This window comes from Mobula birostris, chromosome 7, assembly GCF_030028105.1.
Source record: "Mobula birostris isolate sMobBir1 chromosome 7, sMobBir1.hap1, whole genome shotgun sequence".
Taxonomy (NCBI): domain Eukaryota; kingdom Metazoa; phylum Chordata; class Chondrichthyes; order Myliobatiformes; family Myliobatidae; genus Mobula; species Mobula birostris.
This window is the reverse complement of record NC_092376.1, coordinates 75505987-75531578: the sequence shown is the minus strand read 5'-3', so window position 1 is coordinate 75531578 and position 25592 is coordinate 75505987. Positions and strand designations below refer to the sequence as shown.

General features: G+C 42.4%; 1 protein-coding gene and 1 pseudogene across 1 annotated transcript in view; one reads left to right on the top strand and one right to left on the bottom strand.

The window, feature by feature from the left end:
• The window catches only part of LOC140200307 (progesterone receptor-like), a 326010-nt gene that overhangs the window by 5113 nt on the left and 295305 nt on the right, over positions 1-25592 (top strand). The gene's annotated exons all lie outside the window — the stretch shown is intronic.
• LOC140201040 (U2 spliceosomal RNA) lies at positions 16980-17111 on the bottom strand (annotated as a pseudogene).

Genomic DNA, 25592 nt, shown 5'->3' with positions numbered 1-25592 from the left:
ATGCCAGCCACCTTTCAAAAAGGTCAATTGTTGCAGGTTTCACCAATATTTAACAAGAAAACATTCAGGTAGATTACTTCAGAGAAAGTGGTTGATTGAAGAGTGATTAGTTTAAGGATATTCTGCTCTTATTGGCAGCAGATCCCTTTATGCTACAACGAGTGCTCAGTGCAGTTAGGCATTACAAATTATTTGCAAATGGTCAGTCTCAGGAGGTCAGTGGTAATGTACATTCTGCAACATTTTCCCTGCGGTGACAATCCTTGCCGGTCATATCTTTCATTTCTTGACATCTGATGAAAATACCTAACTTTATTTGCATAAATTCTACAAATGCCATTTTACCAGCTTTCGTTGTGATTTTGTCTTGTTTTGTTTTTTCAGGCTTATATAATAAACTGAGATGAATTCTTGAACGTTCAAGGGCCAGTACTTTTCTGCAGCAACTAAGAAACACCTATAGAGACTTCGTGCATCATCTTTAGTTGTATTGCAAATTATAACTGACAATACACTCTGCTACTTAAAATATCAGCGAAGCTTTAAAATGTACCATAGGGAGTTCATACATTAGAAATGATCAAGCTTTTCAAATGACGATGGATATAACAATTTGAGCTATGTTGAGGATGAACCATTAACCACATCTTTCTTTTCCATTTAAAAATATTATAAATAAAATACAATATGTTCTAAAATAATCTGGAATTATATAGTCATAGGAAGACACAGCATTGAAACAGGCTCTTATTTTAAGCATACACACAAAAACTGGGGTAATTCAGCAAATCAGGCAATATCTATGGAGGGGGATGAACAGTGGAGAGATCCCTTATTGTGTGTGTTGCTCAAGATTTCCAGCATCTGCAGAATCTCTTGTGTTTACCTTTTTAGTTTATATAATTTTTGCTTCTGTTTGACTTAATAATTATCATCTTAAAACAGAAATATGCACACCATGGACTGTGGATCTCATTTATTTCACAGTGCGTCTAAAAATAAATAGATTCATACTGAACATAGCTATTCAAAATAATTAGACATAATACATTTAAGACAATAGCTATGTTAAATACAGTACATCTTGGAAATGGCATAATGTATTGTGTGTTATGTAATTGGGCGCTACGGTAGTGTAGCGGTTAGCATGACACTATTACAGCTCAGGGCATTGATTCTGGAGTTCAGAGTTCAGTGTTCAGTTCCGGTGCCATTCTGTAAAGAGTATCTGTACATACATCCTCCCTGTGGAGTGCGTGGGTTTTCCCCAGGTGCTTTCGTTTCCTCCCACAGTCCAAAGATGTACTGGGTGGGCTAATTGGTGATTGCAAATTGTCCCTTGATTGAATTAGGGTTAATTGGGATGGTGGCTTTGCTGGGGTGGTATGAATTGAAGGACCAGAAGGGCCTAGTCCATGCTGCATTGCAAAGTAAAATATAATAATTGACTCACCCGTCTTTACTGAACAGCAGCAAATGTGAAATGTGGCTTCAATTTCATAAATGGTAAACTATGTGCGGTAGGCCCCAAAAGATGATAAAAAGACTGTACTGTGTTTGTTGGCAGACATAAACAGCTAAAATCTGAAAAAAATAGACAGTTGACACTGACTTTAACTTTGGCAATGTTTTCAGATCAAATTAGAAAGTCCTTGTTGAATGCAGTGAATATCTTATTAAATTCGAAGAACAGTCATTTCAACTGAGTGGGCATGGATTTTGTCTTATGAGTAGCAGATATGCTAAGTAAAAGCCATGAGATTAATTTACAGATGACTAATGCTGTCGGCATAACCTGAAGTCTGACTCACCTTCTTCTACTCAGGTCACTATAATCTTTGTTTCACTGTGGAAAGAATTTCTAAGGTCATTGTGAACTATGACCTTGCCTCTTTTGATTTGTTTTGCCTGATTTGTTTACTCTGGTTAAACACTCATTGGATCTGACATTGTTTTGTACTTTTGGATGAACAAAACAACATGAGGAAGAGGAGCAGCCAATCAGAGCAGCAGGTGAAGTTGACTGTCCACAGAAGAACTTAAGCACCCAGATGATATTGCTGAACGGCAGGAGTTGTTGCTATCAAACCAGATGGTTCTCAATGTTAGAGGTGTCCATAACCATCTTATCACAGGTGCCCTGCAGGCTATGACCCAGGATCCAAACATTTCACCAGCCATCTCCCTATTGGACCAAGTGGTACATTGGTAATCAATAACAATAATCAGATTGACAGAGAAATGCATTTGTGGCACTAGCCATCATCATCACACCAGAAGAGGTCCCACCAGCTGTAGGAAATTAAAAAGGCTTCAATTTCATAAATGGTAAACTATGTGCAGAAGACCCAAAAAAGATGATAAAAGACTGTGCTGGGTTTGTTGGCAGTTGTCATGACCTCGTCATTCTGCATGCTCTCAGCTATCATCTTGCCCACACAGAAAGCCCTGTCTCCTCCAGATAGAACATAGATAAGACTTAGCAAGGATGATGTTATAGTGGCTGATAATAGATAGCATAGTGCAGCTTGCTGTTATGACATTGTAGAGTAAGGATTTTCTAAAAGTTTATGAAGGGCTGCAAGTACTGGAGTTTCTGCTAGCTACATTTGAACATGTCTTCAATCATTTTGGCCCTAAGCCCCAGTTCTGCCGTAATATTGCCTTATTTGGCTTGGCGTCACATCCATCTGATAAAGCTCTCAGTACAGTTATATAAACTGGTTACAAAAATACTTCCTTTTGACCTCTTTTGTTCATTCAAAAGATAGGAGTGTCACTGGCAAACTTGGCAATTATTTCCTATCCCTTATTGTCCTTCAACAGAGGAGTCATCAACATTACTGGGGCTATAGTAACATATAAGCTTGGGTAAAGATGGCCAGTTTCCTTCCTTGAATGGCTGAAGCAAAGTAGAGAACAAGATGGGTTTTAATGACAATTCATTGGCTAGAAACATTTTTTCTTTTATTAAATTCCAGGTATGTTTGATTACTTGTATCTAAATTCCCCACCAGTTGTAGTGGGATTTAAACTCATGCTCCTGACTAATTTTCCAGAATACTGGTTGACAGTCCAGTAACACGACCATTAAGCATCTTATCCCATTTTGTCAAGTTTGAAGGACATATTGATTTCTCTTGCCTCCTGTTCCAAGCCCCATAAGTCAGGTTGTTTCTTCCCTGTGCTTACTTCTTCATTGAGTGTCTATTTCTCTTTTTTTCTTGAAGAAAGATAAGAGTTTATGCATTTATTTGAGAATTGAAGTATGATGCAGGAAATGGGAGTGAAAAGCAAGATACTTTCAGAATGGGAAAGTCTTAAGTGAACAGCCATATATGGAGAGTGAAGCAATGGTTGAGCTAGTTTGTACTCGTGGCACAATCCCGAACATGGAGGTCTGGTTTCAAGATAAAAGGTTGGTCATCCTAGACCGTGGAGTGTGGAAGTTTCTTCTTGCACAAGGTAGTGACTTTCTGGAATTCTGTATCTCATGGAGTTGTGGAGGTTAGATGATTAGAAGTATTTATGATAGGTGCATATTTGCAAATTTGGGTAGTTGAAGGCTGTGGAGAATGGGCACAGAAGAGGAGATGATGTTTGTGATGAGAGGACAAACTGGAGGAGTCAGGTGGCCTAGCTCCCCGTTTCTTGTGTGTGAGAGAAGCAGGTAACAGTGCAGACACCAGCAGCTGAGAGCAAACCCATGCTGCTGGCTACTGTGATGGAAGCAGGAAAGTAAAAATGCTTTGCTTTAATGAGAGTAAGACAAGTGAGAGTAAATAGTTTTAGTCACTGTGAATGATGGAGAGGAAGGAAAGGACTTCTGAAATACACTGAGTTTGGAAATCAAGCATTCTTCTCACTGTCATAAAAGTTCAAAAAATGCTGCTTATGGTACAGACCATCTCTACACTGTCCATTCCTTCATGATGGCCTTGTAGGATCCTCCTGCCAGTAGTGGTAATAGTAGTTTCTCTCCTCCCCCTATCTCCCACAACAAGATCTCAAGAAAAGATTCAAAATCTAAAAATCACTATATCTCATTTCTGAACAATTTCCTTTCCCTTTCCAATTCATTAATCAGCAAGACCATATGGAAAAGAATTTAAGAGAATTTAAGAACTTATTGCTGCTTTAAAGTTTGGTTGCCTTACAGTGGATTCTTGGTTAATTGGGGCAGTCCCTTACCTTGGACAACTCTTAAAGAACAAAAATGTATTGAGAAAATAGTTAGGATTGTATGCTGCTTAATTGGGATTGTTGCTGAATATTTTCTAACTAACGTCAGTGGCCATCAGACACAACATCGTGCTTGGAGTAAACAGTTTTTAAATAGCATCACTTACGTGTTTGTGCTCAAAAAGCAGTGATTCTTGTCACTGATAGTTGGTTAGTAGTAAACAGTAAGACAACTCAGGACAGTTTTGCTCACTGTGGTTTCAAGTATTTGGGCTTGGAGATGCCAGAAACAGCCAGGAGTGAAATTGAAATGATTTCAGTACTTTAACAAGTTAGGAACTGTGAAGAATTTGAAGTTATTGACAATCATCCTGAATGTTAAAATAAATATTTGGAGGATGCAATCATCAAAATCATTGCTTGAAGGCAGTCTACTATCTGCACTGATTATAACTATGAGGAACTAATACACAGTTTTATAGTGCTGTAGTAGTTTTGGTAGTGTTCTAATTTATTCTGTATTTTATTTAAATACATAATTTGTTACTCAGTTAAATAGTAGTTTGTCTTTTTTATACGTTTTTAACTATTTCCATGAAATTTCGGCTAATTGGGGCAGCCACTTGATAGGGTCAAAATGTACTGGTCCTGATGTCAGAATTAACCAGAACCCACTGTACATGCACAAAGCTGCAATTACAAATTCATGCTGTCGGTTCTATAGTAGCACGTGTTTTGTGTTTTATATATATAATATATATATGTGTTTGTGTGTTCTGCACAATGCAATGTAAAAAGAGCATTGTTAATAAGGAAAATGGAGAAACGCGAAGTATAACAATTGATGAAAAACATTATATTTGATCAATATCCAGTTTTATAATTGATAGCCAATCTGTTGCTAGGGGTTGTCACTTACCTGCAGAGCCTATTTTTGTCTATTTTCTATGTTTTTCCTTCTCTATGTAAGCTCCATGTTCTGAATGACTCATTTCTATCAAAATATTATATTCTTTAACATAATTCCTCATGGATTTGTTTTTAGCCATATGGAATATATACATCTAGGCATTTATATACTGTACTGTACAATGCTGACACTATCCAGATGTAGTAGGTAGCTGAACCCATCTCTGACTCAATCTCCCAAAGAAAATCTTTGTTCCCATTTGTATTATAGGTGTGCATTTATTGGTAAGTGGAAGTGGGCAGAAAGCACAGAATGATTGATGCCACCTCTTTACCAATATATACTCAGCAGCCTTTATGTTAGTGATTGAGATACTGTTTATGTATGTAAGACCTACTCTATTACACGTAGATTTAATGCATACAAATTTATTCTATGTCAGTTTTGTTAAAATTAGCCAAGTAAAGTGCATGAAGTAATTAGTGAGCAAACATTTTGTTTTTCTGGGGGAGGGGGTCAATTACATTTAATAAAAGTAGTAAATAAGGATTCTAATTTTATGGTTCCATTATGTACTTAGGTGCTAGGCTGTAGTACCCAATCACCAGACCTTCCAACAGTTACATAAATCAATCAAGATAATTTGGTGATGAAGGGTCTTGGTCGGAAATGTTGACTGTTTACTCTTCTCCATAGATGCTGTCTGGCCTGCTGAGTTCGTCCAGTATTTTGTGTGTTGCTTGGTTATATAAAAAAATTTTTAAAATTCGGTTTTTTTAGATTATTCTTAAAAATACTTCCCAATATAACTCTTATTGAAACGTTCACTCATGGTAATACTTTTCAGCATACATTTGATCCGGCATCTGCAGATTTTCTCTCGTTTGTGATAAAACAACACGGTTGCCTGAGAGATATGTGAAAGGTACTTGGCTTGATACCACCTTGTGGTTGCCCTATATATGTATCGCAACCAAACCAATGTCTTTACAGCTGCACGGTTCCCAAAAACCTCTAAGATTCACTATCACAGACAGTTCACAAAACAGAGCGGCAACTAGGCTTCAAGAAGTGCAAACTGAATTCTCATCAACATTCATGACAGGAACAAGGCCCATGCTCCAAAATCAAGAATAAAACTTGGTTAAGATTTTCAATGTTTTTACACTTCAGTTTTTTTTTGGTTTATTCTTAAAAATACTTCCCAACATAACCTTTATTAAAACATTCGCCCATAGTAATATTTTTCAGCATATGTTTGATTGGATATGCATAAAGTGCTTTTAAAATGGGAAGATGGGAGCTGGTGGTGTGAGAGTGCTGCAGTACTATGGCTATGAAAAGGTTACTGAGGCTGTCAAAACAAGTTTGTATTAGGGTCAGTGGCTTTCACAATTCCTATCCGATTTATAACGATTTTAGGAGCCCTGTGCAGCAGCAGGAACCATTACACACCTGGACAACATAAACAGGCAAAATACCTCTTGTGTATTGTACACAACTTCTGAAGTTCAGTTCCATTCAAAACCACCAAAGTTGGCTTCATCATACTTAAGAAATAAGTACATAAACTACTTCATTTCACTGACTGAGTAAACTGACGGGTAAGGTTTAAAGGAGATTTAAAGGGCATATTCTTCACACGGAGTGTAGGTATACAGGACTGCCAGAGAAGATGGTAGAGGCAGATAAAATAGCAATGTTTAAAAAACATTTGGATGAGAATTTTGCAGAAGAATATGGGCCAAATGTAGGCAATTATGAGTAGTATAGGCGGTATCTTGGTCATCAATGTTACATTTCCATGCTATGTAATTCCATGAATCTAAAGGGAGAACCTCAGATAAGGTGAGCGCAGAATTGTTGCAGAAATCTTCACTGACTCATCCAATTAATACAAACAGAGAGAACATGAACAAAGGAAATCAGAAGTTGTTGAGAAATGCCTGTTATAGAGAGAACATAAAGAAAGAGATGTAACAGTTGCAAAATTTAAGGATATAGGGTAGGGCTTTACTAATGGAGGGAGAAAAACTGATCTGGGTTCTAATTATTAAAAAATGGCTGAAACTAGTTTTCCAATACAAAATTAAAACAGGATCCATGAATATTTTCAAAATGTGAATGCAGTTGGAATGTAATGAAAGATTCTTTATGCCCTAAAATTTTAATTGGTTAAAAGGGTTTTCAGCAAGGTGATAAACTTAAAATTCTCACAGGACTTTTTTTTAACACACTGACTTCTTGAAACATGAAAGCATTTGATGATAAATGACCCTCATAAAAAGGATTGCAAGAAGATATGGAAGGAAGTTGGTTGAAAGGCAGAAATATAAAAGGTCAGAAAGACAAGGAAATGTCATCCAATACCATTATATGAAAAGTTAGCTGCAGATCAAGTGCAGATACATCTCAAAGTAATGGAAGAGTGCAATAAAAGAAGTTAGTTGAAAATAAAGGAGAAAGAGGCAGATATATGTAGAGATTTTAGAAAGAAATGATTATCCAAATAAATGGATGAGAGGAAAAGTAAATGTATGCAACATCATTGACCAAAAGGTGAAATGTACTAAAGTTTGAGAAAAATGAATATAAATGAGGAGATAGGAAATAATCAGACCAAATTTTTGCAATATTGAACTTGGGAATAACAAATTAATATGAAACTGTGATTACGCAGTGGATTGCCAGTTGCATGCTGACTGAGTGGTTCTGCTGGGGACCAACATTGTCAGCAGCCTGTATCTTTGAATAGCCGGGTTTGAGTGGTTGGGCAAATGGTTTATACCTGAACTGGTAAACTGTGTGTAGTGGTGCTACACCAGAAGTTTTAGAGGATGGATGTCCTGTATCCATTCTCAAGCATAAGATGTGCTCTAATGGCAATAAAGAGGTGATAGTTCTGAAGGCCAATGCCAGAGGTACAGTCCCAAGAACCTAAATGTTTTGCTGCAACAAATTGTTATGACCTTTCGTGTATGGTTAACTTCAATCAATGCATTTTCAAATCCATTTCCCAACAAGTACATCATCAGAACCTCAAGCTGCTCAAACTGCCACATTCCATCACTCCTGGCAATATTTACCTGCCATAGCCTAATAACACTGCATCCTCAGTGCTGCAAGCTTCACACTTCCACAAACTGGATACACTTCCGGGTATACAGCGATGACTGACGCTGTATCCCCACAACCAGGATAGATGCAATATTGCTCATCATTGAAGCATCAATTGCTCTAGTCACGGTTAGAGACAGAACTGTAAACATCAATGACAATGACATTCTCCTACCAAGTCATCCTAACAACACCTCATTTTCTGTTCAGTTCACACGCTGCTTTGATTGAGAAATGATATAAGCTTGCACCCTAATGCATCACAAACTTCTCCCCATGTTTAGAAGAACTTACAATATAACTTGATAGAGTAGTGCAGGAAAAGGATCATGAGTCAACACTTGATTTCACATTACCAATCACCAGCTCATGAAGGAATAAACATTAAAAAAAATCTGGAAACATTCAGTCGTTCAGGCTACCTGAGTAGAAAGAGTAATGGCAATAGCATTTCAAGTCAAAGAACCTTCATCTGAAATAGGAGAGTGGGAATATAAATTAGTGGTTTATTACTGGGGGATTGGATGAGAGATGGATAGAGCAAAAGGAATATCTCTGATAGGGCAAGATCAGAGTTGCTATGGGGTATGCTGTCGACAAAGTGACCTCATTGATAGATGAATGAAGGCAGTTTGAGAAAGATAATATGTACCTTCTGTATGTAAAATATGTAAAATCTGTGTGATATGGACATTTAGTGAGAAGATGCAAACAAATGTAAAAGCTGTTAAATGCAGAGTTTTAAGACTGTCAAGCAGTTCTGAGCATAGTGTAGAGGAAAGTAAGCAAATATACATGCATAGCATATAAGAGAACTGTTTAGTTCTGATACAAGTAGGGTACAAATCAGCTGAAGCTGTTGAATTCGGTACTAGGTCGGAAGGCTGTCATGTGCCCCTGTGAAAGGCGAGGTCCTGTTTTTCAAGCTTGTATTACAATGCAGAAGGTCCATATGAGACAGGTACCAAAAGAATTCACAAGGATATTTACCTCAGGTTTCGATGAAATGTGTTTGGCATGCAGTAATTTATATCTTTGGTTTGGGATGTTTATTTTCTGGTAGATTTCCCCAACTGGTTACTGTAATGAGTCACTGATAGAAGGTGAAGAAGATGGGGCCTGTGATTATTTGATTTATAATTGGTTGTGTTATTCACAGACAAGCTAGGTAGAAGGAGTCAGTTCAGCTTGTCTCTTCCTTTCAATGGCCACTTCCATTTTAAGCTCATTATGCTTCTCAGCTCCTCGTGGTGTAGCTGCTGCTGATTACTGTGCCGCCCTAAAGACGACACCTTGCGGTGGCAAAATATGTACAAAACCTGGCACCTGCTTTATCGACTGTGATATGACTCCTCGAGAGTGGTAGAGTGAGCACAAGTTACCTGCTTTCCTCTTTATCACAGTTCTCAGTGAACCATTTTGTTCCCCGCATACTGCTTGCATTGAATGGTGTGGTTATATGCAAATAGGCTGATGCACCTTCAATTACTCCAAAAGACTGAAGTAGGGTAAATATTGAAAGGCTTTTATTCGCAGTAAAATATGACTTCCAGCATGCTGCGTGTCTGCCCCTGGACTGAGGGGGAGGAGCAGGGCAAAATCACCTTTATTCAGGGGTCTGTGGGAGGAGCCACAGGGGCAGTCAGCAGAGGGGCGTGTCCAGACAGTTAACCCAGTTACAACATATATATATGGTTTTCCACATAGGCCATCAGTTTCCTGAGGTGTCAGAACTACAGGTAGTGCACAGACTGTTGCAGAATCAATGTCCAGACACTGAGCCATGCAATCTGCTGCCAATGGTCACATGCTAGCTGCATGGCCCATGTAGGAGTCAATTCCTTTCCAGCTCAGTATCAATGACATGCAGTGTCTAAAGTGTGTACTGACAATAGTGCCCAGCACATGCTAGGGAAATTACCATGCTCAGCAATTCTTGCAGGTAACTTGAGTTTTCAGCAATGAAGTTGGCCTGATTGGAATACAAAGAATCCATATCTCTGCCAATGCAATGAAGGACAACAAACCGGGATATATTGCAACACGCTGCAGCTCCAACTTGAAAGGAGCGATGTGCATAAAATCTCTGGCCACAGCTCCTTGACAGCCATAGTCAATGAGGCTTTTGCCCTGAATCTACGATTGTAGCTGTTGGTACATCAATTGGCAGATTTCACCAAAGACAGTGCTATAGAAATGCAGGGATCTTTGTTCCCCTCAATTATTAAGGTAGAAACATTTATTCAGTGAACTTCTTGGGCAGATATGACTCGCCCTGCACATCAGGAGTTTTGGTGCTATGAACATTCCAGAACTTATCTAGCTTGTCCCATTGATGAAGAAGCCAAATGTCAGAAAAATACATAGTACAATACGTTAACTCCCTCACGTATACCCAGCACAATTCCATGTACTATACATACACACTGCAATACAAAGATTATCATAGTTAATTTTCCATTTACTATCAGCTATAGATTAAATTGTGGATTAATTGCTCATATGATAAATTTCATTTCAAGAGAGCACTTGATGTGGAATGGGGGAAGCAAAGCTATATTTGTGGCCTGGGGGGAAACATAAAACTCTATGCCATTTTTACCCTTACATTGGGAGACGAGTTGTCAGTCAAGCATTCAGTTCACAGATGTCTGTTCAAATCCTTCCAAGTTAGGTGAACCTGGTCAGGCCTGACCCCAGACCTGAATGGAAATTGGCTTACAGCATTCAGTACAAATTGATACCTAACACTCAATCTCATTTAATGATAGAATGGACTGTTTGATTTGGAGATGGAAATTGCATGTTGAACCTGAGATGGTATTCCACCAGTGCAAAGACTGATCAGAAATTGCCATGTGCATATTCATTGCTGATTTTTGGCAATGGATCATGTGTCATACTTAGTGTGCATCTATGGAGAGGCAACTTATTCTGTGAACCTAAAAATGAAAGTAACATCTTCATTATCTGTAGAAAAATACAGGGCATTCAACTCAGGAAGAGTCCCGTGTTGTGGTCTTAGAAGAGCATGTTTTACCCTGCTTTCTTTACGATAAACAACTGTCTGTCTCCCTTGCCATCCATGGTTTCTCCGTTCCCCAGAATGATCACAGAAACCCCTGCCATCTCTAGCTTTCGATGTCCTCTCCTCGCTGTGATCTTAGCTAACCTTCGCTTTCTCCCTCCTGCCAGTCCACACTCTCTGTCCTGCCCTTCTGCAGTGATTGCCTCTCCATCCTTACCACTACCCTCTCTCCCAAGCACCTGTCTCTGATTTGACCCCTTTTACTCTTTGAGGAACATTTTGAAGAGACCTTGCTTGTAGCTTCTTGCTCTTGTATTCCATTCAGCAGCTATCTGACTGCTTGCTAAATGGGAAACAGACCAGAAGTATTTTAATGAAATCTGCTGTTTTGATGTGACAGAGACCCGCGGCCCCCCCCCACCGCAGTCCTTGGCCTCAAGTGTTTCTTGACCTCTTTTGCCCTCCCCACTTGTATAAGAAGCTATCGTTGTGACATCCCATGACACAAGTAGGACAATAATTTTAACTCCAATAAATTTCACTTTAATTTTTCATTGCAATGATTTTCAGAAGTCAAATAATAAAATTTAATTGCTGCATAACTCTACATGTTGATTCTCTTTCATTAGTCTCATTGCTACAGAGTCACAGATTTTTTTTATTTCAAAATATACTTTATTCAAAAATAAATATACACAATAAACCATTCAATAACTTTTCATCCTTTACATACGTTTCCATTATAGTCAGTACATATCCGTATTTATAGCCACCCACGTGGCACTCCAGTAGTTCAGCTTACCATGTCATTGTTGAGGGGTATACTTCCCGACCACCGGCCCCTCTCACTCCCACGGGTGGAGAAACCTATACTGTGGTCCTTCCCCACCGGGCCCTTGCGGTGGCTGCACCGAGTTTCAGTGCGTCCCTCAGCACGTACTCCTGCAACTGAGAATGTGCCAGTTGGCAGCATTCTCCCACGGACATCTCCATGTGCTGGTAGATCATCAAGTTTCAGCCGACCAAAGAGCGTCTTTCACCGAGTTGATGATCTGCCAGCAGCACCGGATGTTGGTCTCCGTGTGCGTCCCCGGGAACAGCCCGTAGATCAGAGAGTCCTCTGTTACGCAGCTGCTGGGGATAAAACGTGACACTAGCCCGTCCATACTCCTCCACACCCTCTTTGCGAACTGGCAGTGTGCAAAGAGGTGGGTCACAGACTCCTCCTCACTGCAGTCCTCCCGTGGGCAGTGGGGTGCGGAGACGACGTTCCGGGCGTACAGGAGGGCTCTGACTGGGAGGGCCCCTCTCACCGCCAGCCAGGCGAGGTCTTGGTGCCTGTTGGTGAGATCTGGCGATGAGGCATTTTGCCAGATGGACTGGACAGTCTGCTCAGGGAACCACCCCACTGTGTCCATCACGTCCTTCTCCTGCAGTGCCTGCAGGACATTACGTGCCAACCACTGCCTGATGGCCCTGTGGTCAAAGGCATTCTCCTGGAAGAACTTTGCTACGTAGGACAGGTAAGGAGGCAACAACCAGCTGACAGGGGCGTTGCACGGGAGTGGGGCCAGACCCATCCTTTGTAGCCAGGGCGACAGATAGAACCTGGGCACATAGTGGTACTTGGTGCCCACATACCTGGGTTCTACACACAACCTGATGCAGCCACATACGAAGCTGGCCATCAGAGTGAGGGCGACATTGGGGACGTTCTTGCCCCCGTTGTCCAGGGACTTGTGCATGAAGGTCCGTCTCACCCGCTCCATCTTGGATCCCCAGACGAATCTGAAGACAGCCTGGGTGATTTCCGAGCTGTAGGAGCGAGGGACGGGCCAGACCTGTGCCAAGTACAGCAGCCCTGAGAGCACCTCACACCTGATGACCAGGTTCTTGCCCATTATCGACAGGGAGCGCCCTCCCCACAGTCCCAGTTTCTGTTTCACCTTGGCAGTCCGCTCCTGTCAGTTCTTGCTGCACGCCTCAGCCCCTCCGAACCAGATCCCCAACACCTTCACGTGGTCAGACCTGATGGTGAAAGGGACGCTGGATCGGTCGGGCCAGTTGCCGAAGAGCATGGCTTCGCTCTTCGTGCGGTTGACCCTGGCCCCCGACGCTAGCTCGAACTGTTCACAGGTGCCAATCAACCTGCGAACTGACCTCGGATCAGAGCAGAAGACGGTGACGTCATCCATGTACAGGGAGGTTTTCACTTGGGTCCCTCCACTGCCTGGCAGTGTCACCCCTCTTATGCCTTCATCCCTCCTGATGGCTTCCGCAAAGGGTTCTCTGCAGCAGACAAACAAGACGGGAGAGGGGACAGCCCTGCCTGACTCCAGACCTGATGGGGAAGCTGTCTGTTTCCCACCTGTTGACCTGGACTGCTCTATGGATGTCTGTGTAGAGCAGTCTAATCCAATTCCGGATTCCCTCCCCAAATCCCATTTTGGAGAGCACGTCCGCCATGTACGTGTGCGATATCCTGTCGAAGGCTTTCTCCTGGTCCCAGCTGACCAGGCAGGCGTCCACCCCCCTGTCCTGCATGTAGGCGATGGTGTCCCTCAGCAGCGCGAGGCTGTCTGAGATCTTCCTGCCCGGTACAGCACAGGTTTGGTTCGGGTGGATCACCTGTCCTAGAGCAGACTTGACCCTGTTGGCGATAGCCTTGGACAGGATCTTGTAATCCACATTCAGGAGAGAGATGGGTCTCCAATTTCTAATGTCCTCCCTTTCCCCCTTCTGCTTGTAGATGAGGGTGATGATGCCCTTCCTCATGGACTCAGACATACTGCCGGCCAGAAGCATAGCGTTGTACACTTCCAGCAGGTCTGGGCCCATCCAGTTCCACAGAGCCAAGTACAACTCAGCCGGTAAGCCGTCGCTTCCAGGAGTCTTACCCGACCCAAAGGAACGGATGGAGCCTGTCAGCTCGTCCAGGGTCAGTGGCTGATCCAGACTCTCCTGCTTGCCATCGTCTAAGACCTGCGTGATAGACGACAGGAAGTTGCGGGAGGCTGTGGATTCTGTGGCCTTTTCGTTGTACAGACCGGCATAGAAGGACTTGCAGATCCTCAGTATGTCGGTCTGCAAGGACGCGACTGAGCCGTCCTCTTCCTTAAGGTTATGGATCACAGAGCTCCCCCTGTGCACCTTTTGGAAGAAGAAGCGTGAGCACGTCTCGTCCTGCTCCACGGTTTGGATCCTTGATCGGAAGATGATCTTGGAGGATTCGGCAGCAAGGTGCTGAGCTTGCTGGCCCTTCACCTCTCGCAATTCCTCCCTGACATCCACCCCCTTCGACTGCAGAAGGAGAAGTTGCTGCAACTCTCTCTGGAGTTTACGCAGTTCCTTCTGCTCCTGCCTTGCCTTCTGGATACCCTTGCGGATGAAGAACCTCTTAATGTTCTCCTTGGTGGCTTCCCACCAGTGAACCGGGGAATCAAAGAAGGCTTTCAAGGTTCTCCAACCTGTGTACTCCCTCTCTAGTTCCTTGATGTTCTCTGGGGTCAGCAGCTTTACGTTCAGCTTCCAAGTCCCCATGTCTGCCTCTGGTCCTCCTGTAAGAGACAGGTGGCTCTCAGAAGGCAGTGGTCAGAGAAGAACACCGGCGTGACGTCGGTGGACCTGACCGTGAGGGACTCAGACAGGAAGAGGAAGTCGATCCGGGAGCGGGCTGAGCCGTCCGATCGTGTCCAGGTGGCTTGCGGCTGTGCTCCACCTGTGGGGGTGCCAAAGGCGTCGCGCAGCTTGGCTGCCTTCACCGTTTCCCTCAGGAGTCTAGAGGTACTGTCCAGCCTGCCGTCGGCACTGCCGGGTCCTCCAGCCGCATCAATGGTGCAGTTGAAGTCTCCGGCCAGAACGACCGGCTGGGACATCACCAGCAGCTGTGGGAGCTGCTCGAAGACGGCCAGCCGCTCGCTCCGCACGGCGGAGGCGTACACGTTGATCAGCCGGAGCGGAGTGCCCCGGTATTTGACGTCTGCTACCAGGAGGCGCCCGCAATCACTTCTTTAACTTGGGTGATTGAGAAGTTGCCTCCCCGCAGCAGAATCCCCAGGCTGGAAGCGCGACAATCGTTGCCCCCCGACCACACAGACAAACCTTTTTTCCACCACCATGACCACCTCCGGTAGTTCCAGAGGTGTGGTAGTCCGCACTCTTGGAGGAAGGTCACGTCGGTCTTTACAGTGTCCAGGTACTACAGCGTGCTGACGCATCGCCCAGTACTCTTCAAACTTCGCACGTTCAAGCACACCAATTTAAGGTCCGCTATCATTGTAAGTCCTTTGTTTTGGCTACTCTCCGTCCTCACCCTTGCCATCCTGAGCCTTCATTCCCACCGCCTTTGTGAAGTTTTCCACCTCCTGTGGGCTTAGGTACTGCTGGTAGTACTCCTCTGGGTGTGACCGTTCTGGTTCTGAGCCCGGGGGGTTGTTGACTTCCTGGGCTACTTCCCCTTCCGGCTGCTGGGTGCCAGCCGTGGCTCTGCTCCCGGATTCCGGGAGCTGTGTGTGTCTGCTGCTCTCCGCCTCCTGTACTTGGGGGGTGGCCAGCAGACTTTCTCCCTCCTCTCTCCTCCGCTCCACCTGTTCTGCCAGCCGCTTCTTCCGCCGGGGCTGCTGGCCTCCCCCAACTCCTTCCTCCTCAGAAGAGGACAGGGTACCAGAGGCTGTGTGGTTCCCTGCCCTTTTCTTGTGTTCCTCCACCTTCTGTTGCTTGGCCGCCGCCTTTTGGGTCTTTTTGCGTTTTACGACCTTCCATTCCGTTTCCACCTCAGCTCTCCCCTCCTCCATGGACTCCTGCTCGTTGTTTGCCTGGTCCTGGAGGGTCTGCAGTGGGGGTGGCAGGTCTTGGGGTGCTTGCACCTTCCTCCCTGGTCTCGTCGTCCGTCCTGTCGGGTGCCTCGTCTGCAGCGCTGCCGGGTACGTCCCAAACTGCCTGGGCCCTTTCAGGGCCAGCACCTCCCCTGGTCGCCTGTGCGTAGGTGCCTCCATGCCTCGGGCAGGCTCTGTACAAGTGGCCAGCCTGTCCGCAAAGGTTGCAGGACTTGGCCTGCGTGCAGTCTTTGGTCAGGTGGCCTTCGGTTTTACAGTTCTTGCACATCACTACCCTGCTCTGGGCTGCGATGTGCCCTGCCTTGCCACAGTTTCGGCACACCCTGGGTTGACCCGCATACACCGTGTACCCTCGGTTCCCTCCGATGGCGAAGACAGAGGGGGGGTGGATGACGCCGCCGTTGGAATCCAACCTCAGCTTCACCTTGACCTGCCGTTTGCTGGTCCAGATTCCCAGTCCGTCCTTCCCGTCCGCTGGTGTTCCTACGCTCTCCACATACCGAGCGAGGAATGTAAGGACATCTACCACTGGCACATGCGGGATGAACATATGTACCGTGATTGTCCGTTCCTGTTGCGTAGCCATTGCAAAGAGGGCCTGCGCTTTCAGCAGCGACAGCGGCGCCACTGTCCCCTTCAGCTGAAGCTGCTGGTACAGCTTCTGCCACCCTGCAGCCTGCCGGAAAGTGACATCGAAGAAACCTGCGAAGTCCTGGACGCAGTAGATGTCGTCGGGCGTAAATCCGCGCACTCTATCAAGACCTTCCGGATGAAGGTCTCTCGGGTGAAGCCGGTGCCCCCGTTCCGGTCTCGCACTGTCAGCCTGACAGTGTTCTTGATACCCGGGCCTCGAGCCGATGCACTGCTCGCTGCTGCCATCTTCTTCCTCACTGCTGTCGTCGCTGGTATGGGGTGTTAGATTGGAGGCCAATCAGCATTAGCATCCACCCCTGCGTCAGTGCGAACTCTTCTCCTCTGCCTTCTGGTCTGATAAGAACAGATACTACACTTGATCTTAGCCAAAAGGCTGAGAAGCGATCAGATTTTTTTTTTTTTTATTTCAAAATATACTTTATTCAAAAATAAATATATACAATAAACCATTCAATAACTTTTCATCCTTTACATACGTTTCCATTATACTCAGTAAATTACCCGTGTTTATAGCCACCCATGTGGCACTCCAGTAGTTCAGCTTAGCATCTCATTGTTGAGGGGTATACTCCTCGCCCACCGACCCCTCCCACTCCCACGGGTGGAGAAACCTATACTGTGGTCCTTCCCCACCGGGCCCTTGCGGTGGCTGCACCAAGTTTCAGTGCGTCCCTCAGCACGTACTCCTGCAGCCGAGAGTGTGCCAGTTGGCAGCATTCTCCCACGGACATCTCCATGTGCTGGTAGATCATCAAGTTTCGGGCTGACCAAAGAGCGTCTTTCACCGAGTTGATGATCTGCCAGCAGCACCGGATGTTGGTCTCCGTGTGCGTCCCCGGGAACAGCCCGTAGATCAGAGAGTCCTCTGTCACGCAGCTGCTGGGGATGAAACGTGACACTAGCCCGTCCATCCTCCTCCACACCCTCTTTGCGAACTGGCAGTGTGCAAAGAAGTGGGTCACAGACTCCTCCTCACTGCAGTCCTCCCGTGGGCAGTGGGGTGCGGAGACGACGTTCCGGGCGTACAGGAGGGCTCTGACTGGGAGGGCCCCTCTCACCGCCAGCCAGGCGAGGTCTTGGTGCCTGTTGGTGAGATCTGGCGATGAGGCATTTTGCCAGATGAACTGGACAGTCTGCTCAGGGAACCACCCCACTGTGTCCATCACGTCCTTCTCCTGCAGTGCCTGCAGGACACTTCGTGCCGACCACTGCCTGATGGCCTTGTGGTCAAAGGCGTTCTCCTGGAAGAACTTTGCTACGTGGGATAGGTATGCCGGCAACGACCAGCTGACTGGGGCGTTGCGCGGGAGTGGGGCCAGACCCATCCTTCGTAGCCAGGGCGACAGGTAGAACCTGGGCACATAGTGGTACTTGGTGCCCACATACCTGGGCTCTACACACAACCTGATGCAGCCACATACGAAGCTGGCCATCAGGGTGAGGGCGACATTGGGGACGTTCTTGCCCCCGTTGTCCAGGGACTTGTACATGGCGGTCCGTCTCACCCGCTCCATCTTGGATCCCCAGACGAATCTGAAGATGCCTCAACAGAAGCTGTACCCTAGAGAGATGACGGCATTCTGCTGGAGGTATTCTTTCTCCCAAGTTATGGTGGAAAACATTTTAGAGTTAAAGTAGGCTTTGTAACGGTGAGGGCTCGAAGACAAAACAAAATATAGAGTAAAGGTTAATAACAATGTGAAAATACCACTGGTGGTTGTTTCACAATTGCTGAGAAACTGCAACAGAAGGCTGCATTTTTACAAAGACACATGCCTGTTTATGTTAATTGCTCAGACAAATGAGCCAACTGTGCACATAAAGCAGCAATAAATTACAAATGCAATGAAGAAAGTGTATACTGATGTGCCTTTTGAAGTCATGTGATCCAAATTTTCACAGTAATATACTAAATGAGTTTGGCTATGGTTAGATTAAATTAACGGTAACATAGTCTGCCAAGGAACTCCTGGGTGGGGAATTATACAATGTTTGCAGAACTGCAGGATGTGTTCCTAATTAAAAGACAGCACTAAATACCAAATGTACATTAACCTGAAAAAATGCTTTACAAAAGAAGCTTGTTTTGCACATTAAGCCCTGATCGCACATGAAAAATAATATCAATCAGTCTGGAGTAGAGTTTGAAATTTAATGTCTACTTATATTGCTCCATTTTATGTGTCTGAAGTGTACTGTAGAAATTTCCACAGGATTATAACTTAATAAATAAATATTAACTTTATTGTCTTGATAATAAAGTAATGGAAATTATATGAGTCAGTGGATAATTAAAAATTAAGATTGCAATTTTATTTGAGGGGCTGTTACATCATAAATTTACCAGGTTGTAAACATTATTGACTACACTTGTAGATTAAATTGCAACACTATAACGACCTTATAATATGAGCTATTTTATAAATAATTATGTTTCATAATTACAAAATTATTCATTACCGTTATACTAACAAGACAAATTATTACAGCTGCTTTCCGCAGACTGATACAGTCAAGCATCATATGACATGGACACAGCACATTTTGGTTCAAAATAGTGATAATCAGCAAATCAAGCCCAAGTAAATAAAATAGTCTTCTGTTAAGTTAAAATACGCAAATCCAATACATATTAAGCTAAAGTCAAAATTTTCACTAATTCAATATTAATCGGCACTGTTTTGGTAACTGCACCGAACACAGGATGTGAAAAATGGGACAGATTTCTCACAAGTGCAATGGAGCTACATTTTTGGTGTTGTGAAAGGAGTTCCCTTCAGTATTCAACCACGATGGAAGTGAGTTGACAATTCTTGAAGGTAGATGGGACTTGAAAAGGAAAACACTTTCTTCTCCAGCAATTGTGTTCTTCTTGATGGCAACAGATGCACAGAGCATAGTTCAATAGTAATTATGATTTTGACCAAATGTGCACATCTATTTCACATTTTACAATTCTGTCACTCATAAATCCTGAATTCATATGATATCAAACACACCTGAACTATGCAAGTTAAGTTACATTAACAAAAATCAAAATATTTTCCTTTAATAAATTAGGAAGATGAATCATATTTTGCCTAAAATCATTAGACATTTTGTTTTGATGCATACATAATAGCACTAAAATTGCAAGTACCTGCAGATTTTATAGCAAACAGCTGGGATGAAACACATTGATAGGATCCTTAGTGAGAATGATTTTGACAGTCGCAGAATAGCTGATTTCTCACAATGCGGTACTTGCACTCTCTTTGCTAACTCGTTCAGAAGCAAAATAACAAACTGCTCTCAATACAAACAAAGTTATGAACAAAGATACAAAAACAGTCTGATTCCCTAGAATAGAAAAGGTAAAGGAAAATTTTGTGGAGGATTTGTAAATTACAGAGGTTTGAATATTGTTTTAAACCCCATGAGATAGGAAATTCTTGACAAAAGGTCATATACTAAAGAGCAATGAGAAACAGATTTTTTTTACTAAATTGAAGCATCTGCAAAGGATAGGGATAGGCCACTGAAAGTAAAGAACATAAACGATTCGAGGAAAAATTATGGAAATAACGTCCTCTATAAGGTTACAAGAGCATACCGGTATGACTCTAGTGAAGTAATATCTTTATTTTCTGGAACTCAATTAACTTCAAAATTGGTTAGTGGAATCTGAATAGGAAGATTTGTTAATTCTATCAATGCCATTCAGAATTTTAACATCCAGGTGTGTGTGCGGACTTGGAACGTTTGATCCATAGAAGTTTACAGTGATTTTTGAAACTGATTCCAACCTGCCAACCTTGAGGTTTTTCTGAGTCGCATGAGGGATGGCATCTTGCAAGGAACAGGTAGCATTATAAACATGTTGATGCCATGAAAAGTCTCTGATTTAACTTGCTGCAACCACTTAAGTATGAATAATTGTATTTCCTAAGCCCCAGGAACAATGGTAGCTGCACTGAGACAAGAGCAAGTTTAAAAAGAATGTATATGCATCCTCACCTCTGCTTGAAGATCAAACATTTAATTCAGACTCTGAAGAAACCAGTCCTTTGATTTTGTTCCCGATCGACACTCCCTAGCTTACTACTGTTTTCTCCAAAGTTTGGACTGACCCAGTTCCTATAGTTTATTCTTGAGTCTTGCTATCCCAGCTGAAAACCAGCACCCTCAATCCGATAGTTTCTCTTTTTGGCTAAAGTCAAATCAAATCAAGTCAAGTCAAGTCAAGTTGCTTTTTATTGTCATTTCGACCATAAGCTGCTGGTACAGTACACAGTAAAAATGAAACAACGTTCCTCCAGGACCATGGTGCTACATGAAACAACACAAAACTACACTAGGCTACACTAGACTATGTAAAACAACACAAAACCGCACTAGACTACAGACCTACACAGGACTACATAAAGTGCACAAAAGATTGCAGGGCAGTACAACAATTCATTAATTAATTAATTAATAATAAACAAGACAATAGGCACAGTAGAGGACAATTTCAATATAATAATAAATGATGTAGATGTCAGTCTAGACTCTGGGTATCGAGGAGTCTGTTGGCTTGGGGGAAGAAACTGTTGCGCGGTCTGGTCGTGAGAGCCCGAATGCTTCGGTACCTTTTGCCAGATGGTCCTCACTCTTTAACCATCACACTTCTTTTCTAAGCCTCATTCTTACCCATAGCCACCTAAAGTCACACCCAGTAATGATCCAGGGCTGTCTTTCAAAGGGCCTCTTTTTAAGTGAGAAATAGATCCAGATACATGACAGAAATACAGCACAGAAGAATTATTTTATGGTGATTCCATATAATCATACCCAATCTTCTTCCTATAATCCTTTCAATTTACCCCAGTCCTTCTTTCTTTCTTCATTATTCCTTCTTCCTCTCCTTCTTAAGCAATCCATTGGGGTTGAGCATGACATGATTCCACTGCTGTTCTTGGGTGCTGAAGTGGAAATTGAAACCATTTTGTGGAGAATAGGTTGGAGGAAAATTAATGAGGAATGGGATTTCGCTGAGAGCTGGCATTCACTCAATGGGCTAAAGTATCCTCCTTCTTTGTTGTAAGGAAATATGTTATCTTCAATTAGAGTGGGAAGTTTTGGCATTTTTGGGCTTCCAAGCACTCCTAATGAAGGGACCTGAGGCTTCTAATGATATCCCAGATGCCTTTTCTCATTTTGAAAACTCTTGGATTACTCAGCTTTCCCTCAGCTGTTTGATGCAGGAATGCACAGCACTTAATAACAGGATTCTAAAATTATTGTCTGAATCAAACTTGCAATTGGTCAACTTTTCATCTTTTTTATCATTTTGGCAGGTGTTAAGTTATTTATTTGAACTAGATAAGCAACAGAGTGTAAACTAGGGGTATGAAGTTATTGGTTAACTCTGTGCAGATTGTAATTTTAAGGCCCATATGCTGCAAATAGACAGAAGTTTATTGATCCCTGAAATACTTACAATTTGAAATTCCATCAACATCAGATAAGTAAAACGTCAAGCATTTCTGTGTTGATGATATTCATTTGCTCTCTAAAAAGTTTACTGAAGCATTTGAAAACGTAATTGTGCTTATGTTAAGATGATTAATGGTTAATAATGTTTGTGTTTTTCTGCTGGGGGAGGAGCAGAAGAACAGAAGTGGTGGTCCACCCCTTCTTCACAAAGAGCCACCCCCCATGGTGCTGATATTTTTTTACAGTTACCGTGGCCTTGTCTATTTGGAGTTGGAGAATACCCACTAAGATTCAACCCTATTCTTGGCAGAAATATTTTTTAAAAAAACAAGACAAATACTGATACATGAGCTGCTTAAATACAAACATGACAGAAAATGAACATAAGCAATTTACTTGCAACCAAAATATGTTGAAATGCCTACACAGTCACAATTTGTTACTGGATGCCAAATAATAACCTTGAGATATTTCAGTTGATATAACCTGACCCAAACTCAAATGTGTCAGCCAGAAGGAGTAGGCCTAGAACATACAACTTCTACATAATTGGTGTAATGAGCTTGTTTATTTCCAGGGCTCTTTCAAATATTTCTATATTAGCCATCTTGAGTTTCACATTATTCAGTTTCTCATGAGAGATTTCATTTAAATAACCTTTGCTGTTGTAAATTAAGGTATTGAGTTCTGTATCACTTGAAAGTTTTCAGTTATCTTGTTTCATGATTTTTTTGCTTTGTACTATTAATTATTTATCTTTTTCATTGATTTCTTCAACATGTTACTTGTTAACAATACTACAAATTTCTTCGATATTTATTACATTCTCCACTAATATTGTTGATCCTTCTACTTCCCCGATTTTACTTTGATTTTATTTACTTCTTTTTCTTTTAATTTGTTTCTGTGATGCTGAGTTTTCCCCAGTTTGCATATTATTATTATTCTTTTCCTCTTTCCATCTTGAGTATTTTTAAGTATTTATTGCCACTTTTTGTTGCTTTCTGTTAATTATTTTTTTTCTTATATATTCCCTGTTTCCTCCGATCTGCATTGCTAAGGTTATACTCTACATGGCTTGGTCTGCACAGAAGCTTGTTGCATACTTAATATTTCAGTAGTATTTGAGTAATATTCTAAATATATTGTCTGATTAAGTGTTAATTGTTGTTTACATAATTCATTACAGCTTATATGCAAAACTATGTGAATGTCTTAAGCCATCATGCCAGTACATCATAAGTGTACGTCTCTCTTACAGTAAAAACGAAATTTATATGCATCTCTCAGGCTCCCTTGTTTTTCATTCAATTAGCTTTATGTTTTGGAGTTACAAAACATAACAGTGGCAATCAGATTTTTTATAATGGACTTAAGATGACCTGTTGAATCACAGTGAGGCATTTGAGCTTAAAAAAAAGCGTAGCAAGATATTCAAGTTTTAAAAAGGCAGAAAATGGACAAATTCAATGAACTGACTACTAGATGATAATAATACCTTTTAACAAAAATCAGAAATGGCTGGCTGCAACAGAAAGATAGATTGCACAGGTGATAACTGCATATTGTATACTGAGTGATTTGAGCAGTATTTTGAAGCAAATTAAATAGCCAATGACAAACAAGTTCCAGTTTTGCTGAATACATTGGTGGAAGAGTATACAATTTTCTTCGAAGTTTAACTGCTCTAAACAAACCATCGTGAAAGTAATGCAGAGATATTTATCACTAAAACCATTGTTGATTGCAGAGTGTTATATGTTTCATAAGTGGAACCAAAAGGAAGTAGAGTCCATTTCTGTTTACATGGCTGAATTGAAGAGGTTGCCTGAGCATTGTCAGTTCAACGATGAGCTTAATGATGCACTGACAGAGTTAGTTTGTGGAACCTTAAAAGAAAGCATTCAGAAACGCTCGAAACTGAAGCACAACTTACATTTAAAAAGCAGTTGAAATAACTGTATGAAGAGAAACAGCAGAAAGAGACACAATTCTTTTGCAATCAGAAATGAAAGTGAGTGTGAACAAAATTATAATGTCTAAGCAGAAGCCAGCCAGGCTGAACAAACTTTGTTACTGTTGTGGCAGGGCTCACATACATCAGACAAATGCAGGTTTAAAGGCAAAACATGCAGAAAATATAACAAAGTAGGACACATACGAAGAGCACGCCAGGCAGACAAAAATAAATGGGCTGCACAGAGAAGAGATAAAGATAAACAGTCAAGTTACAGTTTCAAAAAGGAGCACTAATGATAATGATGTTATCTTTGCAAAACCTTTCTGGAAGGAAGCTCTTTGGCAATACTCAGGCCTATCTACAGGTGTAGATGGAAGAAGAGTCCAGGGTGTTTCTCACCATAAACGCTCACAAACATCACTATAATGGGCTTATTTTTGGAGTAGTTCCTACATCTGCACTCTGGCAGAAAACTATGCTGTGGATGTCTGTATAGCAGTTGTGTTATATAGTATACTATATTGGATGACAAGGAACATATCCAAAATCTCAGGACAGTGTTAAAAGAATTAGAAGCTTATGGGCTCAGAGCTAACAAGTGTGAACTCTTTAAACCAAGTATCACTTACCGTGGCCACACCATTGATGCACAAGATTTGCACAAGTATGCTTAGAAATGATGTGGCCTCACTTGAAGTAAAGACGAAATTTACATTCATCTCTCGATATTCCTATTTTTCTCTCAATTAGTTTTATGTTTTGGAGTTTCAAAGCATAGCAAAGCTTAACCTTATAAGATGGACAGGGATTTTTGTTTGCTTTCAGAAAGTACTGCAACTTATTCCAAAGTGGGTTTACTTCACTGCATCACCCAAGTAATCCCAAAGTCCTGCATTCAGTACATATCCCTTTAGGTCCCATCTTTGCAAGTACCTATCCAAATCTGTCTTATTTTACTTGCTGTAGCCACTTCCTCTGGCAGCTTATTCCATGTAGTCACCACACTCTGCATGCATGATCTTTTGTCGTTTCACTAGCTGCAAAGGGATAAACCGCCAGTTATGTCCTTGTACTTTCCCCAGTCTTTCTACTTTCCACATAAACAACTCTCTCTGCTTTTCCCTGATTCCCTCATCCCTCCCCACTCACTCTTCCCCATCTCCTGATACTTGCTCCCATGGCTGTAAGGAGTTCTCCTTCTTTTCTCCCCACAGTGACCTGTCTGCCGTCAGCCTCCTTTGCTACCAGAGTCAAGCCAACTGCAAGCTAGTGAAACGGCAACTCATATTCCACTTGGGTAGTACACAACCTAATGGTATACAACAAACTTTCCAGTTTCTAGTAATCTGTGCTAGCTTCTCTCTCTTTATGATCTAACCTAATTCTCTCAACTAACACCCCCCCACCCTAACAAGTTTTAATCCGTACCCCTTAACCCCTTGGTTCCAT